Consider the following 14,009-nt stretch of genomic DNA (forward strand, 5'->3'; position numbering starts at 1 on the left):
AAGTAATACTATCGGAGTATGCTTCCCATACTCAAACATCTTTGTGAATTGAGCCCACTGTGTTTGTTCCTACAGCAAGGTTTCTTCTTGTACTAGGGTCTTTCTTCTTCTCAATCAATGAGTATGTTGCCAAGAAGTTCCAAGGCCAGAAACTGCTTCTTAAGATTGAACCCAAAAGTGCATTACTGCATGAGATAGACATGTATAGCCCATCTCCTCCATATAAAGGTCACTTTATCCTACTATCCATGTCCACTCCAGTTCCCAGCCAAACCTTAGCCTTTGGCAGAAGAATATAAATGGAAGGGGTTAGAAAACAACATCCAGCATCTAATGGTCTCAAGCATATGCATTTCTAACTACTTATCTAAAACACATTACTCCCAGAAGTAGAAACGTGTGCTGTGTCAACAGAAGCATTTGGAATGAACCATGTAGCTGGCTTACAGACCCCTCCGACATGTACTTGAATGGATAACACAACAGACACAGATTTTACGAGAAGATGACTTGTGCAACAGATAGCAGCTCTGCATAAAGGATGCACTCCATCTTGCAATGTTGTCTGGACTAGTATTGGTGGCAAGCAAGTCATCACCGGAATCCAAACCGTGTTCTGTTTAAACAGAACTGAAAAGTATGGTATATGTTGTGTTGAAGCTAATGGACTGATATGGTATACGGGAAAAGTAAAGTCAAGCAATCTTCTTGTGGTTGAGGGCAGTGCCTTTGGCTTGGGTTATTAATCAATGCCACCTTATCATATAGAAGATTTTTTATATGTCAGAGGCACAGATGTATGAAGCTCATGCATGTGGCTAGCTCAAGGAATAGCACTAGAATGGACATTTTCTAAATAAGGTCCTGGGCTCCCAGGTATAGGAGAGACCAAGGTTTGATGCAAATTGGCTATTGTAGAGAGGACTAAATTAGTTGTTGTATGAACAACTTGTTACCAAACATGTTAAAGATTTGTAAATGTGCACCACAGGCTAAGTAAGACAATACAGTCATGAATCAAGTGATGTGGTGATAGTTTCTGCTAAACATTCAGTGGGAACAACTCTGCCAATACGTTTTTTTATGTGCATTACCCAGGCAGCAATACAGTGTTCAGATTCTTTGAAGAAAAATCCACTACAGTGAATGTTAATTTCGTTGGTCAATGATCACAAGTTGAGACACTGTCAAGTAATGAAAGATTCTCTTTATCCCTTGATCAGGCGTTTGAACAAATGGAAAGCCTCTGCCCAGATGGTGATGGACAAAATATGGAAAAATAGTATTGGTGAAGTCTGGCTGTGCTGGAGAATGATGCAGCATTTGCCACTCTCATCGAACCCACTGCAATATGAATAGTCCCATTCAGCAAATTTCGTTCCACTTCATCATTTTACAAACCTTTTTCACCTCTTAAATCCACTCCGCTTCCTATGCCCTACAAATTTCTACACCCTCGGCAGATCAAAATCATTTCTTCATTTCTCACTCTTCAATTCTTCTAGCACCTATAATCAAACTATCCCTCACTCAGGTGTCACTGCTTCTTCCCCACCCTCTCACCATTTTTTCTCGCATTTTTCATTTCACCTCCATCTCAGAACTTTTCCTCCTGCTTTTCACTGCCCATTTATAACTCTCATATCGATCTCCCTTTGTTATCCTTAAACACTCATGTAAGAAAGTGGCTCTGTATATACTGTTCCCAAATAGGTACAGTGTGCACAGAGTCCACAGTCCCCAGAGGTTTGGCAGATGCTAAAGTTAGATATAACCTTACTCTCTAAAGTGGTAGCTTGGTCAAGCAGTAAGGCAGTATCCGAGGACATTGTAAAGCATTTGTTGCACACACTCTGTCAGCAAAAGGTCTCTCACACTCAAGAATTGAACTCTAGGCCAATGGTTTGTATATAAAAATATATGCTGGTTTTATTTTAGAACCAACAATAGGTATCAAAATATACTTTCTCAGGATGAGATGCTTTAGATAAATACTTTTCAAAAGGCAATAGACTTTTGAATGCAATGTTACAGTTGTTGCAATAAGCAACACAATTTCAAACACAATTATACATTGAGGTCAATGGGCATTTCTAGTTAAATGCAATAGATTACTTCTTGGATTACTTTTCTTACCACAGGACTGGATCCTAGATTCAGTCCTGGGAGATCTCCTATAAACAGTTGAGTAAAAACGTTTTGGTTACAGTTATGATTTTTAAGGAATATTATTGCATTTTAAAAGTTGACACTTAAAAACTTTTTCACATAGAATCAACAATGTAATCCTATGGGAGGAAATTCACTTAGCAGGTAAGCGGGGCTATGGTTACTTTTTCTAACTCAGTGTTGGATCCTGAATCCAGCACTGGGGTATCTCCTGTAAACAGTTGAAAGAATGTGATTTTGTTATACAGGCGATTTTTAACAAATATTTGTAAGTTTGCAAAATCGAAACTTAGAAGAATTTCTGGTGAAAACCAGGCAATGTTATCCTATGGGGGAAATCAAGTTAAAGGTAAGTACGGTTGTAATTACTTTTCAGGGTCAGTGCTGGGCACCAAGATCCAGCACTGGAAACTCTCTCCTGATAACAGGTGAGTAAATTCGTTTTCGTAATTCGGCTGATTTTAGATTAATATTTTAACGTTTCAAAACTCGACACAGAAGAATTTCCACGTGAAACCAGTCAATGTTACCCTATGGAAGAAAAGTGAGTTATCGGCTTTTGGGTAAGTACTCGACTGGCAGAGTTAAGGTTCTGGGCATAGACTCAGGGGTCTCCCAGGGTCAGGTAAGTACAGTTGTACACCCTCAGCGGCACAGGGGCAGCCGGGTGCAGAGTGAGTTAGGCCCAATGTTATCCTATGGGAGGTAGGGGGCCTTTGGTTGGTGGCTGCTGGCTAGCAGGCCACGCGGCTGTGGGAGCTGGGCTCCTGGTCACTTGCTCAGGGCAAATGGGGAAGTAGATTAGGACATAGGTTGCACTGCCAGGGGCACTCGGGCGGCTGGGTGCAGGGTGCTTTTGAGCCATCGGGCGCTCAATGGATTGCAATGGAGAAGCTCAAGAACGAACAAAGACTGCAAGGACGAAGATTCTTCATGTGCAACCACCACTTCGAGAGGTAACTTGGGTAGTTGGAGGTTAAGTAGGCACCCAGGAGTTGGGCACAGGGGGCCACAGGGCGCCGGGTGCAGGGGTGCCTTTTGGTGTCTGGAAATCTTACCCTCTGCTGGTCGCGGTTGGAGGGGTCCCTGGTTCTGAGGCTGCAGGCGTCAGGAGCGTCGAGGTGGGTCCTTGGGTGCTGGATTCGGGATCACAGTCGCCGGGGGGACGTCCTCGAGGTCTTTGTCCACTCCGGCACAGGCCAGGCTTGGCGGGTGCAGAGTGTGCAGGGTTCGCGGTTCCTGGCTGATGCCAGGAGTCAGTTACTTGCTTTGAGCAGTACCACTGCTCGTGGGAGTCCCAGGTAGTCAGAGTCACAAGGCAGTCAGGTCCTCCGGGGTTTTTGAGGTTGCTGACCACTGGAGATGCCGGGGTTTAGCAGGAGCAGGTTCAAGGGTCGACAGGCCGGTAGGGCTGGGGCCAAAGCAGTTGGTGTCTTCCTCTTGTTAGCAGCTGCACGGCAGGTCTTCTTGTTCCTTGTTCTTCCTTGTTTCGGAATCTAGATCTGAGGAAGGAAGGTTCAAGGTGCCCCTAAATACTAAATTTAGGGGCGTTACAGGTAGGTAAATGGCAGGGACCAATGGGTCCCTTCCCTGGGGTGGGTACACCCCCTATCCTGCCACTCTCCTGTAGGAGGGGGGCAGTAGCCTAGTCCTGATTGGGCAGGGCTTCCCATCTTCAAGATGGCGAGAGCCAGGAGAAGTGCTTCACCTCGCCTCCCCCACCTGAGGGGTAGGGTTGGCAGAGGCTGGCACACCCCCTTTCCTTCCTTGGGGTTTCCGGCCAGTCTTCCCGCCAGATTGGGGGTCAGAACCGGTGGGGGCCAGTTGCTGAGTACAGCAAGTGGCCTGGAGAAGCTCACAAAGGCGGCATGCCTTTCAAGCTTTCCCTGCCCATCCTGGGGGAGGAGACCTAGCACCTTGCCCAGGATGTGCATTGATACAGGCCCAGGAGAGCGGATGCTCTCTACCCAGGGGTCCAGCAACATGTCTGCTGTGTGGCAACCTAGGCAGCCCCTCAGACAAGACGTAAATTGTAGGTTAGGTTCAGGGGGCATCTCTAAGATGCCCTCTGTCGTGCATTGTACATTAAATCCCACACTGGCATCAGTGCGGGTTTAATGTGCTGAGAAGTTTGAAACCAAACTTCTCAGTCTTCAGTGTAGCCATCATGGTACTGTGGCATTCGTGTTGACGATCTCCCAGCATCATATACTCTTAAATGGCAGCACTGCACTTACATTGCCCAGTAATGGACCTGGGTACTGTGGGGCATAGGGCTCATGCACCTGTACCCACACCACTGGCATAGTGCACCCAGCTAGAGGAGTGGCTGATGTATGCCAGGGCAGTGTGGGCATGGCACACAGGGATATGTGCCATGTCAACTCTATTTTGTTCTGCACCATGACACTCAGCCTGCAAGGGCAGTGTGTGTGTGTCAGGGTACAGTGCCTCTAAGGGTGTCACAATAAGTGCTGCATCCCTTAGGGGCCTTTTCTGGTCACAAGGCCCTGGGTGCCTAGTGTACCATTTACCAGGGGCTGACATGTGGCCAGAGATGCCAATTGGGTTTAGGCTTCAACACAGTTTTAGGGAAGGAACATAGGCCCGGGGTACCTGATTGGTAGGAGCAAAGGGCACACTCAGTCAAAGTACATCAGCAATTCAGCAAAAAGTGGGGGCATACCATGCAAGAAAGATGGCACTTTCTCAGAACTTACTCCTGATTTTTCTTCTAAAGAGGACATGGTCAACCCTTCTCTAGTGTCCTCTGGTTTCTGTACAGATTACACTACCACTTTCAGCTCAACCAACTCACTCCTTTTTCCAAAGAGAATGTGTTGAAAAAAACAGAGCTGGGGTAGCTATAATGCCCTTGAGGGTCTAACACTTCCTTACTTGATCCCCCTAATATTACAGAATCATGATCTATCTTAGCTTGATATCATTCGTTCAACACTTGTTTCTTCCAAGTGGACGACAAAGTCTGATCGGACCTTCTGCACCACTGCCCATTTGCCATGATTCACTCTTTCACACATGCATACCTTGCACTTAAAGAAGATCTGATATTTAATATGATGAAGCAATTCTCTCTCCCAATAACCACTGCATTTGAACGGCCCTGCACTATTTTCTCCCAGCACCAACCACAATTATATGCAAATTGTTCCGAGGAGTAACATGGACTCTCATCCCAACAAAACAAACGTTTACCTCTACCTTTCCACAGCAGCACTATGTACCTCCGAGAAGCCTTTGACTCATATAAACCTCTTTGTATTTCTGTTATCTCACCTCTCAATTTAACCGTACCTATCAACCACTGTCTTGTAACAAACATTACATTTCACTGGTCGTATGAAGAAAGTGGGTCAAAATAGCCTTATTTTGATCATTCTAAAGCCTAACGTTTCTCCTGTCACCGAAACTGTTAATATATCACTTTATTGTCAAACACAAACTAAAGCTAGTTGATAACAGTTCTAAACCTCAAACTCAATACTGATCTACGAAACGTTTCTAAACAAATCGTGAAACATGGACATTCTTCTGGTCTTGGATCATTCAGTGCTTTGTTTTAATTGCAAGAGCAGGACTGTGAATGGGTTGCAGTAATGCACAACAACTATGTGATTATTTGTAGCTGTTCTAAAATATATGTTGGTAGTACAGTGAGACAACTACGGGTACGAATTCAAGAACATCAAAGAGCATGCTTGAATAACGATGGTACAAGTGCACTTGTGGTCCATATTTGTAAGTCTGATATACTGAAATCTAAATTCAAATTTCATGCAATTGATCATGTCCCTCCTGACAGATGAGGAGGAAACAGGAAGTTGCGCCTTGGACAACTTGAGGCTTTTTGGATATGTAAATTAGGAGCTGTCATATCAGGTTTTAACTGTGATAATGAGATGCATCATTTATTATAATGAGCATTTCTGATATTGCTTTACATCATGTGCTGTGAGAAATGCAGGATGGTATCATCATTTTGGATAATCATTCATTCACTTTTCCCCTCATATAATATAATCTGTATGTGGGGTTGCTTACTGATACTATATCGATCTGTTATTTCCCTTTCTATTTGCCTTCTTTTTCATTTTTTCTGGTACATTTTAAAAATGATAATGATGGATTCTTTACATGTTTCAATATATTAATATTATGCACTGGTATGATCACGTCATGTATTTAATAATACCAGTTTGATTGATGCACCCATAATAAGGGGCTAAACCTCACTCATCTATAGCGAGAGCACATGTGGATTACTGTTGATTGCTGTCTTGATCAATATGTAAACGAAAAAGATTTATCACATGTCAATTTTCACTTATTGGCAATATGTTGGTTGTAGTAATATTTTCAATAATGAATTATCTCTCTAATCTGTCCTCACTGATGGTGACATCATATACATATTTTTCTGTTTTTTTCTTTCTTCTTTATCTTGTCTCACTTTAATGGTTTTAAAATTTAGCAGTTAGATTGGCTGCGTACTGTACCCATACTAAATTCTCTATACAAACGAGTTATGGTTGTGATATGTAGATACATGTGCTACTGGTGACTTATTTTATCATTATCGGCCTAAATACATGATTGGGAAGATATATTGGTCAATACGTTACCATTTTATGAAATACACGACTCTCGAAATATAGGGTGAGTTTTATATACATCATTCTTAAAAATAAGGAATAATACTTAATGGTATTTTTTAATGTGATATTTCATACAGTACATTGCATTCGAAGTCATGTTTACACTTGAACTATAAAGTTTTGTTGAAATTGAATCCGTAACGAACATCGGACTAGCGAAGTTACGCACTAGTCGTTTTGCCGCATATCATGTGAGAGGAAGTGAGGGCTGATATCCAATTAGATTGCCTTATAACGAGTCATGTGGATCATGACTCGTTTCCGCTACATGTTCGAAGGCTGTCGGCGGGTCGAAGGGGCCAACAATGAAGTAACTTGGAAGTAAGCGCTTTGGAAGACAATTGTCTGTCTTTAATGTAGTTGTATTGGTTTGACAGCATATCGCATTTCTCATGTTGATATATTTTACCAACATCTAAAGATGGAGAAAACACGCCTCTTTTTCTGTTCTGCCGGCATCGATAATGTTAGGTGGCCTTTCAGCCAAATTAATGTTGCGTTGTTTACGCATTACTATGATGCTTTTAATATTGCGTTAAATATTTTGCTGTTTCTACTCTCAATTACATTTGCCCACGATGTGTTACGTTCGACTTTTTTTAGCTTTACGTAATGGACGCAATTGTGTCGAGGTTACATTTTATTGATCGCCATTAGAATATGTTTGTTTACCTACGTAATGTGATATTGTTGAGACATATACTGGCTTAATGACATCACTGAATGCATGAACTAAGAGCAAACTATTTATATTTTTTTTTCATAGCATACTGCAAGTTCACCAATCGTAGTGAACATCAGAGATTGATTCATACATTTTGGATCCTAATACACGTTCTGTGGACGATACACAGTTAAAGGTAAATGATGGTTTCATATTTAGTTAACTTCGTATTTACATCGCTAATCGGAGGCAATTGTTTTGCGTTTATTATAATATTTTGAGTAATACTCACGTTAATATGGGATCAATCGAGGTATTCTTCCCATATGACGTTTTGGAAATGAAGAAGAATTATCGTATGTTTGCGAAGTCATGGTTGATTCACGTTTTATTATGATGAGTTGCTGTTTTTACTTATGATAATAAGGTTATATTATTGATATGAATTATCATTTATATATTCTCTTAATGAATCAAGTAGCGATTGAGGTACAAAAGTGAATTTATCAAGATTTGGACTATTCCCTGAATTGGTGAGGCTTCGACGTGGTCTTGTTTTCTTTTGGGTGTTATGGATTCACATCTTAGTCTGTCTGTACGTTAAATTCGTCAGACAAATCGCTGGCGTGGTGAGATGTTTGAAATCTTTGAATCTATTTGGCAGCTTCCGTTTGGAAACTAGATGTTTCTTGTCTTGGTGTATACATCGGGCTTTTTCTTGAATTTTGTTTTCTCTATCTTTTCAATTAAAATAATTTTTTATCTGGGTGTGTATTGGTTTTTCTTCCTCCCTCTTTTTCTTCTGCTGTTTTTTACAGTAGAAAATTGATCCAATTGTTTATCAATAATGAGATGATAATCAATTTCTGTTTGGCAAACTTTGTTTAAATATTTATTTCACATGGTATTACGATATATTTCTTGATATATTTGTTGCCTTTCACAGCCCTGAGGAAGCCCTATATTGGGCGAAACGCGTTAGCTGTATTGCTGCTTCTGTATTTGATCATCTTACGACATTAAAGAACATTTTATGTATCAATGAAGAATTTGGACAGAAATGTCTATTGTACAGACTTTGTAATTTTGAATGTTGCCTCTCTGTGTGTTCTTTTCATGCACAACAACTATTTGTGTCAAATATCTGTCAGCTGACACCTATCAAATCACTAAATACACCTCCTATCAAGGTAATTACTGGCTGTCACCTGCCTGGTTACATCACAGACTTTATAAGTGTCACATTTTTAATGTAACGGTGAAACGCACCAAATCAGTAATCAAAACTGCTCATAACCCATGGCAGACTACTCTTCACCGATGTTAAACTGGCCCATAATTCCTCTCCCTCTTTCACATTCAAGAGTCCTGTTACAAAATACAAAGAAATGCTCAATGATTTGACGAAGAAGGTAAATCTATTGAACTCTTCTTTTTTTTAATGACATAATCCCATGGAAAACCCTAATGGAGACATAAAATCGTGGCTGATATCGAATAAATGTCAGATCTACAGATGTTGAAAATGAGAATGGGGACACTCAAATCACTTCAGACAATTCCACACAGATCTGCTTTTACCTCACTGGACTAATCTAGTAATTGTATCCACTGTGCAATACATCTTCCGAGACTGCCTTAAAATCGACCAAGCCTCTCCCATGTCAAAGAAAACCTCAGCTAATGCTTGGGATAAAAATAACCTCCAGGCAATCTTAGGACTTTATTTCCTTCTAAAGAGGATTGAAAACTCTGGTAACTCATAGCAAACAACATGTATTGGAATAAACACCGCAACAATTTGAAAAGGAGCGTCTGCTATGTTACTCTATTTCCAGCCAAAATTCAGGCAATGTCTAATAACATATCAATGATGAGCAATAAACTGAGATTCAATTGTCAGGAGTCTTGAGAATGCGTTCAGTATCCAACTCTTATTCATTTTTCAACACTTGATATTTTCCAGTCAGCCCAGCCAATGCGTTTTGCCCCCTAGGACTTCATCAGGGTTTTGCGTTACAAAAATGGTGTGATTTTTAAATGGCTGTTTCAATATCTTCATTGGTAATAAATCCCTTACCGGGTGGTGTAGTGACCCCCTCCCCCCCGGTCATCTTTCTCTTTCGTGTGTCAGGGCTTTTCCGGGACACTGAGCCCTGACACACGAAAGAGAAAGATGACTTAGGGGGTACTTAGGGCGTACTACACCACCCGGTAAGGGACTTATTTCCGATGAAGATGTTGAAAAATGAATAAAAGTTGGATACTGAAAGCATTCTCAAGACTACTGACAATTGAATCTTGTTTTATTGTTCATCATGGATATTTTCTTGGACATTAGGTTGGCTGAATTTTAGCTGGAAATAGAGTAACATTGCAGACGCTCCTTTACAATTTGTTGTGGTTTATGTTTAATAGTTGTGGCTTCTAGGCAGTCGGGCCACGAAAAGTAGAGCGTAGGAGTGCTCATGATATTTAGTATGATACACTTGTGCAACGTTAGGGCCCACACTGCCTTTGCTGATCTTTTGAACGTGTATTGGAAAATGAAATCCTAAATGGATTGCATTCAGGTTTCAGACCGAACTGTATTATGGAGGCCACCTTGCTCTAGATTGTTGGTGAAGTGATATGTATTCTTGACTCTGGCAAGTCATGTTGGTTGTTCTTTTTGACCTATCTTTGAAATGGTCAACCATTCCACTTTTACCGATATTCTCAAAAGAGAATGGGCATTGATGGACTTATCCTAAATTGGTTTGCATCATACCTTAATAATTGATTTCAGCAGATAAAAGCTCTAACCCCTTCTTTAGTCGAGTAAACTTGGGGCAAGGGACACCACTGGCTTTCATCTTAGTTCATACAGTATTAGGTTTCTATCTAGAACCACTTCGTGTCGCCCTTAACCACTTAAGTGATGAGGACGAGATGGTCTTGTCCTCATCAGCCAGCAAGCTGCAATGGTTCTGAGGACAAGACAGGCTCCTCCTTAGCACACAAAAGGTTAAGAATTCAGGGATCCTATACCAGCCGTGCCTCAAGACATCCTCACCTAATTTCTCACCCCTTGTCTATACCCTCAAGTTGCTAAAAATTAGATGACAATCCACAGTTTGAAACTTACTCTGTTTTAATAGCTTATCTACTTTATCCTATTCATTCCAAAATGGCAGTACAAATATGGTTGAACTCTTGCAACATTCTGTTTGAGGCATATGAACTGCAGATTACACACTGTGCATAGATCGCCATCTGGTGTTGGGCCCGGATGTTTGCAGTTGTTTTTCCTCTTGGAAAGTCTTTGGATTGTATTGCGCATGGGCTTCGGCTCCATCCTCAGATTGTTTTTTTCCGCCATCGGGCTCGGATGTGATCTTTGCACTCCGGTTCCGAACCATTCTCAGTTCTTCTGATCGGCACGCAATCCTTCCCTTTCCGCGGTATTGTTTCGATCACCATCTCCACACTCGACGCGACTCATCGTTCGAAGTCTTCGATTCCGGTCGTCGTCGAAGGCCTTCGGGCCTACCTGAGCTCCGGTCCTGGCTCATGGAAAGGACTCCATTTAAGAAGTGTGTCAAAGTTTCCCCACACCGATCTCCATGAGGTGTGCAACCTCTGACTCTCCCCAGAATACGAGGCACGAGACTGTCCGGCTTGCAAATCCTTCGGTCGAAAGAGACCATTCGGGACCGAAGGGCAAGGAGAACCATGGCACAGTCGTCGACTGCAATCCCCGACGACCTCTGCGGAGAAGGCGTCGATGTTCCCAAAGACCAGCACACCGAAGAGGGCCTCGTCAGCGCCTCCGAAGCCGACGACTCAGATAAGAGGACATCACTCCGGCACAGAGGGGCGCGAGTACTAACATCGATCCCCACCCTCGACCGAATCGAAAAAGGCTTCGGTCACGCCTTCGCCCTCGGGGCTAGGCACGACCAAAGACACTGCTTCACATACCTCGCTTTCGGGCCAGGTTAAGAAGCCCATCAAGCCTTCTGGCAGCTCGGGCTCGAGCCAGCCTGCCGTCGGTGCCGAGAAACACTCCTCCGCACCGGCACCGAAAAAGAAAATGGCCTCCTCCGCGCCAAGCTCCACACCGAAGCACTCGGCGCCGAAGACAAGCACTAGCTCCTCGGTACAGACACCATCCCCGGAACCGAGCAAAAAATCCAAAGCCCTCGACACCCACACCTCGAGGCCGAAAGTCATCTCGGAACAGAGGAAACAACCGGACATTTCTAAGCCACACAGTTCAAAACAACGAACCAATGCCGACTCCAAGAATAGAAAATCTACGGCTCCGACACCTTCGGCGCAGACGGATCGACCCCTCACAGAGGAACTAATTAGGCCCGATCCACTACAAAAAACACTTGTCAAAGACCCTAAAACTGGACATTTGATGCTCAGCATCAAAAAGAGACCGCTGGACAAGCCTGCCCCAGCTCCACCTCCAAAGAGAAGAGACTTTGCTACCTCCCCTTTGAGACTACCCTCACCACCTCCTCCACCACCTCCACCTCCTCCTCCTCCTCCTCCTCCACCTCCCCCCACCTTATCATTCCCCCACACCCTCTCCGGATGAGGATGATGACGATGTCTACGACGACAGAGGGGACGGACCCCATGACCAACTCACAGGGGACCCCACTCCTACAGGCTCCCCAGAACCATGGGACGACTACAACATCCCAGACGTCTCTACCGTCCCGCAGGACGACCTTTACCCTTCAAGACCGCCCCCCCCCCAGAAGACGCTATGGGGTTTAACCAACTGCTCCATAGGGCTGAACACTACCACGGAGTTGATCTCGATACAGACCCCGTGGAGGAGGACTTCCTTCTAGATACCTTTGATACTACACACAGGGCCACGTCCATTCTGCCCATGCTTAAAGGGGTCATCAAACACGCGCCAGAGGTGTTTAAAGACCCGGTCAGGGCCAGGGTCATCAACCCTCGCAACGAGAGGAAGTATAAGGCCGCCCCTACAGACCCCACCTACATCAGAGGGCCCGCACCACTAGACTCCCTAGTAGTCTCCACTGCGAGGAAACGTGCAAACTCCCAGGCATCAGGCGAGGCACCACCACCTGATAAGGAGTCCAGACTCCTAGACGCCTCTGGCAAGCGAACTGCATCCCAGGCTGCCAACATATAACGCATTGCAAACACCCAAGCGCTTTTGGCACGATATGATAGGGCACATTATGATGAACTAATAGCCATAATGCAACACCTCCCTGACAAATACAAGAATAGAGCCAACAAACTAATCCAGGAGGGTAAAACCAACACCTCCATTCGCTGCGCCCTCAATGTCGCGGACACCGCCTCTAGGGCAATTAACACCAGCGTCCTCCTACGTAGGCATGCCTGGCTACGAATTTCAGGTTTCAAACCCGAGGTGCAGGCTTCCATCCTCAACCACCCCTTTGACCAGGAACATCTGTTCGGCCCAAAAGTTGACGCTGCCCTTGAAAAAATGAAAAAGGACACCGATACGGCAAAGTCTATGGGAGCCTTACATTTGCACCCTCCCAGGCGCTCCTTTCGCCGCTCTTCCTTTCGAAGCACCTCCAGAGGCTACTCCTCAGACAGCGCCTCCACTTCCTATAAAGCTCCTACACAATTCACCTTCACTAGGGGTTACCAGAGCGGCGGCTACAGGGGTAACAACAATAAAGGCAGAGACAAAACGAACCTCTCCCGCTCTGCCTCCACCCCTGCCCAATGACTTCCCTTCACTCCCCCCTGACCATCCCACTCCAGTCGGGGGCAGACTCCACAATTTCCTTCCTGTCTGGACTACTATCACCTCAGACAAATGGGTAACACAAATAATTCGGTCAGGCTACTGCCTCGAACTAACATCAGCTCAATGTCCCAGGAACATTTGTCACTTCTAAAGCAGGAGGTAATCGCCCTCCTACAAAAGAGTGCGATAGAACTAGTTCCTGCCCACCAACAAAATATGGGAGTTTACACTCCCTACATTTTCTCATACCAAAAAGGGACGACACTAAGACCCATCCTGGACCTCAGACCCCTAAATCACTATATACACTCGGACCATTTCCACATGGTCACACTCCAGCAGGTACTTCCCCTGCTCTCCCAAAACGACTTCCTTGCCACCCTAGACCTCAAGGACGCCTATTTCCACATTCCCGTTCACAAAGCTCACAGAAAGTTTCTCAGGTTTGCAGTGGACGGTCAACACTATCAATTCAAAGTGCTCCCATTCGGAGTCACCACAGCACCGCGAGTGTTTACCAAGTGCCTAGCGGTAGTGGCAGCACACCTGCGAAGACAACACATCCACGTCTTCCCATACCTAGACGACTGGCTAATAAAAGCCAGCTCATACAACCAGTATGAACAACACACTCACGCCACTATCCAGCTACTTCACAAATTGGGCTTCACAGTAAACCGCACAAAGTCCCATCTGCAACCGTCCCACGTAAAACAATACCTCTGTGCCACCATAG

The 14,009-nt window shown here is 44.1% G+C and overlaps 1 protein-coding gene across 3 annotated transcripts in view; it reads right to left on the reverse strand.

The window, feature by feature from the left end:
- Window positions 1-14,009, reverse strand: part of RPS6KA1 (ribosomal protein S6 kinase A1) — an 860,823-nt gene that overhangs the window by 135,100 nt on the left and 711,714 nt on the right. The window lies entirely within an intron of this gene.

Source organism: Triturus cristatus, chromosome 3_2 (genome assembly GCF_964204655.1).
Source record: "Triturus cristatus chromosome 3_2, aTriCri1.1, whole genome shotgun sequence".
In the NCBI taxonomy this organism is placed as follows: Eukaryota; Metazoa; Chordata; class Amphibia; order Caudata; family Salamandridae; genus Triturus; species Triturus cristatus.